This window comes from Lolium perenne, chromosome 2 (genome assembly GCF_019359855.2).
Source record: "Lolium perenne isolate Kyuss_39 chromosome 2, Kyuss_2.0, whole genome shotgun sequence".
Lineage (NCBI taxonomy): Eukaryota > Viridiplantae > Streptophyta > Magnoliopsida > Poales > Poaceae > Lolium > Lolium perenne.
The window spans coordinates 46,710,197-46,715,644 of NC_067245.2; the positions used below are offsets into that span (position 1 = coordinate 46,710,197).

Below are 5,448 nucleotides of genomic sequence, written 5' to 3' on the forward strand. Positions count from 1 at the left end.
AGGCCCAAAACAAGTGGCCCGCTGCCACTGCGTGGGCTGCGTACGTCATTGGCCCAAAGCGATCACAGTTGTGTGGGCTTTGCTGGTGACCCTGTGGAGCCGCAGTAGAAGGGAAACCAGATGCCGGAGATGGGTGCGTTTTGGTTTAGTCCCACCTCGCCTAGCCAGAGAGACAGCGCAGGGAGCTGGGCTATATAAGAGGTCGGGGTGCGATCTGTTTAAAGGCACGCAGCTGCGTGGTGAGCACAAAGCGAACTATTCTTTCGCCTTTTACTAAAGAATACCGTGTGCACGCCATACTAAGTAGCATACGCTAATTTTTATAGGGTGTTTTCTCCTTGTGAGAAAGCCACACAATTCTTAATTTCAAATTTCTGTAGTCTCAAATCAGGCCTCCAGCGAGGAAGCTAGAATGCTTAAGTGTGCCTTTTTTATCTTCTGCAGAAAGCAGGGAATTCTGTACAATGTTAGATGACACTGCAGTGGACAAAGGGCTAATGCATTGTAAATGTGTTATATTATGCACCTACGGGACAATCAAAGTCTGAAATGTGCTCAGCACAAAGATCCACTCTGCCGAAACCAGGAACCGCTCCCACAAAAAGACATCGGGGCGATCTCTGCCAGCAAACTACAGCGGCTGTCCCTGCCTCCTTCGTCGGCCACTCCGGCGACGGGAGGGGGTGGGGACCCCGGAGTATCGGCTCTGGCCAGTAGTTTGGTCTAGTGTTTTCTTGGGGCGCCTTTCTATGGAGGAGATTGCGTCACGTCGGAATAATTTGCCTCTGCTCTTTCTTCATCTCGGCGTCGCTCTAACCGGTGACGTCGGAGGGCAGGTGGCCTGGTCTTCTCGCCGGTCTTTGGATCTGGTGAGATTCGTGTCTGGTGGTTGCCGTTCGGCACTCTCGCGGGTGACGGTTGCGTTGGTTGCTGCAGTTATGTCTGGTGTCTTGCAGTTGGGTGTGAGGATGACGGCAGGCGGCAACGTTTGTCTTCTTCGTGAGTCTGGAGAAGATGACGATGTTGGGATCTGGTGACCACGGGGAAGATCCCCGGCCGACGTGCCACAAAGTCTCGGGCTCGTCCTCTACGTCGACCCGGTTCATCGGCTCAAAAAGCATCATTGAATGCGATGGTGCTCTCCCAGATCTAGGTGTGGTGGTTGTTCGCCTCCTTTTCCAGCGCTACCATGGTGGCGGTGGAGTAAGATAGACGATGTTTCGGCGAGACACAGGTTTCTCCAAGGGTGAATTTGTAGTTTTACTTCTTGTGAGTTTTCTTGTGCAAAGTTGCTTAATGCAAATGTTTGTCTTGTGTGGTGATCATATGTGCAATCTCTGTAAACAGATTGTCTAATGATTTTTTTTTTGAGGGGGAAAAACAATTAATCAGCTCACAAAGTAGTTTACAGAGTCTTGATTACATAATTCCCTAACAGCTTCTGGGACAGGGGAAAGCCAAATATTACTAGACCCAGAGGAAGTAGCAAGATGTGCCAGCCTATGGGCAGCTTCATTACAATTTCTACCAACTTTAGAGAAGATACAGTTAGGCAGCACGCTCGTATACAACTTTATGTTCTTGTAAATATGCCAGTTCACAGAAGAAATAGCTGAGTGATTGTTGACAGCTGCAACCGCATTAGCACAATCAGACTCCAGGGAAGAGGGTGTCAGGTTGTACTCCACAGCAATCTTCAAGCCTTCATATATAGCAGTAGCTTCTGCTTCTTCCGCATCCCTGCACTTTGTTCCCACCATACTTGCTGCTAGGATGATGGCACCCTGGTGATCACGGATAACTACCCCGGCCGCCGATTCTCCTGAGGCCGGGCAGAAGGCCGCGTCCACATTCATCTTTGTTTCCCCTTCACACGGTGGCGACCAGGATGTTTGCTTGCTGGGGTTGGCGGCAAACGTTCGGCTATCTTCGGTAACCTGCACAGGGTCAACAGTAGATGAACCAAGACCAGAGGAATCCTCATGGCTCGGATCCTGGAGAAAATTGTTATAATTTATGAGGAAAACAGCGGATCTGGCAATGGTCTCGTCCCCTTTACCGTGGACAATATCGCATCTCAGGTGCCAAGATCTCCAAAGCAGTATCAGGATTTGGCATCTTTGGGCTTTGGTAGAATTGATAAGCAGGTTTTGGAACCATTCAGGTCCAGTGAGTCTGAAAGCTCGTTCTGGTGGGAGCTGCCAGTAAGTCCTCATTTTGGTTCTCAGTGCTCTAGATTTAGTGCACATGACAGTAGCATGGAAACTGTCTTCCTCTTCTCTCCCGCAGATATTACAAATACTATTCGTTTCGAGGGTTCTTCTCATCTTGTTCTTCTTAGTGGCTAGGTTATCACAGGCAACTCTCCACCCAAAATTTTTGACTTTGTTTGGAACGTTTGCCTTCCAAATGACTTTCCAAATTTTCCTACTGTTGTCTCTGCTTTCGCTATGACATGCACGCCATCTGGTGCCATGTTGAAGATTGAAAGCCAACCTGTATGCGCTTTTGACAGAGAACAATCCCGATGGTTCATAGTAGCCAAGCTAAAAAATCATTGCATTGGTTGATAGGGAGTTTCATGTCGAGGATCCAATCAACATCACTGCTATAGCATACATCCCGTACCAGGGCTTCATTCCAGGATTTACCATCAGGTGCTAGAAGTTGGTTTACTCGTCGGATTCTAGTTCTCGTCTTCCCCTGGGAGACCTTTAGGTTATAGTCTCTCGGAAGGCAGTTATCCCTCCAAATATTGACCTTGTTGCCATTACCTATCCTATAAATGATGCCCTCTTTGATGAGATCCAAACCATGCTCGATACCATGCCATGAAGGGGATGCATCTTGTCTGAAGACGGTGTCAAGAAAGTTCCCACGAGGGAAATAAATTGATTTGAGGAGCCTAGTACACAAACTGTTTGGGTTTTTTATGATTCTCCAACATTGTCTGGCTAGCATGGCTTGGTTCATAAGCCTGGAATCTCTGAATCCGACTCCACCCAGGTCCTTAGGGCTAGTGAGAATATCCCATGCCGCCCAGTGAACCTTTCTCTTCATCTCATCTTCCCCCCACCAAAAGTTGCGCACCAACTTCATGTAGTCGTCATGGAACCCAGCCGGGAGCTTAAAGATACCCATAACATGGATGGGGATGGCCTGAGCGACAGATTTGATGAGTTCTTCCTTTGCCCCCATAGACATTAGCTTCTCGACCCAATTATTCAGTTTCTTGGAGAGACGATCTTTAGATGGCTGAAACTTCCCTTTATTCATGCGTCCTTCAGGAGTTGGGTAGCCCAAATATCTATTTTCAAAGGAGTCTCGAGAGACCTCCAAGATCTGTTTGACTTCGACCTGTTTAGTTTCTGGGAAATTCTCGCTGAACAACAAGGAGCATTTGTTGGCACTTAGAATCTGACCTGATCCCTTCTCGAACTCTAAAATAGCCTCTTTCACCACTCTCGCTTGTTCTTGATTAGCACGGAAGAACATGAGACAGTCGTCTGCAAAAACAGGAGGTGTGAGATACCTGGAGAGCTTCTACTAATTTTGAACTCCTGGAGGCTTTTGGTGAGGATATCATTATTAATCACCGAGGAGAAACACTCAGCCACGAAGAGGAAAAGATAAGGAGACAGCGGGTCTCCTTGTCTTAGCCCTCTAGTGGGAATGATGGTTTCGGTGAGTTGGTCATTCACCTGGACAGCGAACTTTACAGATTTAACACAGTTCATAACCCAACCGACCCAAACACTGTCAAACCCCCATTTGAGTAGAGCTTGTTCCAGGAAAACCCAATCAACTCTGTCATAAGCCTTGGACAGGTCCATTTTGAACGCACAGAAGGACTCCTCACCCTTCCTAGACCTGTGAATGGTATGGAAACATTCAAATGCGATGAGTGCATTATCTGAGATGAGTCTGCCGGGCAGGAAAGCACTTTGGTTCTCAGAAATCAGATCATTGAGGAACGGTCTCAACCTATTGACCAAACATTTGGATAGGATTTTGTATATGACGTTACACAGAGAGATAGGCCTGAAGTCTTTAAGGTCCGAGGCATCATTAATCTTTGGGATTAGGACAATTTTGGTCATGTTGAAGTTCTCCGGGAAGGACCCATCACGGAAGAACTGTTTGATGGCAGCACAGACTTCCTTCTTCAGCAGACTCCAATTCCTCTGGAAGAACCTCGCAGGCAGGCCATCCAGGCCCGGGGATTTTAAAGGTCCTATTTGGAACAGGGCATCGCCTATTTCTTCATCCGTGAGCTCTGCAAGCAGAGCTCGATTAATCTCCTCTGAAACTTTGGGTTGGATCAAGTCAATCAGTATAGAGGGGTCAGTTGATGGGTCATCAGTGTACAGATCTTTGAAGAACTCGGTTGCAATCTTGTTGAAGTCATCCTCATTGTTAGTTTCATACCCCTCTTTAGATTTGAGCTTTCTGATTCTGTTCTTCTTAGCTCTTCCTGTGGCTTTTCGGTGGAAATATTTGGTATTCTGGTCACCCTCCGTCAGCCATTTGATGGTTCCATAAAAAAAAAGATCCACTCTGCCGGCTCTTCTTGTATACATGAACTCGCCATCTTCGGTCGCAACCTCATAGTCCTCCCTCTCTTTCTGCAGGCACAACAAAAATACATGTTGGTTCATTAGTCCTCATGTGCTCTCATGGACTTGCACTTTACTTCTGCAATGTAAATTGTTCGCAAACACTTTACCGAACCAAGATACCTGATGCACTGGCTCTGAAGCTTAGACCGAGCGCACCGGTCTTCGAGATCGATCTCCTTGCCTTCTCCAGCATCAACCCTGAAGAACCAAACATGGTAATAACTCATAAGATCATACTAACTTTCATCATATGGTGACCTGACCAAAGATTCAGAAATCACAACAAGCATGGACAGTTCAGTTGTAAGACTCGCCACTAGAAGATGATTTCATTTGGGCAAAAAGGCACAGCACAATTTGCACAGAGTTTTGAATGCATATTTGCTCAACTTTATTTTGTTCTTTAGCCAGGCTTGCAGAGACAGGCGCTCGTTTTTGGGTAACCAGAGTTTTGAATGCAGATTTGCTCAACTTAATTTTGTTCTTTAGCCAGTCTTGCAGAGACAGGTGCCTGTTCTTGGGTAAACATTTTGCTAAGGTTAATACCTGTTGGGAGCGAGCGGTGAATGGCACCGCCCACACTAAGCAGCATACGCTAAAAGCATGCTTCCTCTTTGTGAGGAAGCTCCAATAATTCTGAAATTTCCAGTTTTGTTTGGACTAACTTTCTTTGTTTAATACTTTTCCCAATTCGAAACAGCAGAGGCTCTTGACAAATAATTTGGTCGCCATCTTATGTGAGAAGATTTTAGTCAGTGTTTTCTGTTGTATTATTTCGTTTAGCGAGGAAAATCGAAGGGAAGACTGCAAAGTTCACGTTGGGAATATA

The 5,448-nt window shown here is 46.5% G+C and overlaps 1 pseudogene; it reads left to right on the forward strand.

The window, feature by feature from the left end:
- Nucleotides 1–230: 230 nt before the first annotated feature.
- On the forward strand, nt 231–341 carry LOC127337812 (U5 spliceosomal RNA; annotated as a pseudogene).
- The last annotated feature ends 5,107 nt before the right edge of the window (nt 342–5,448 follow it).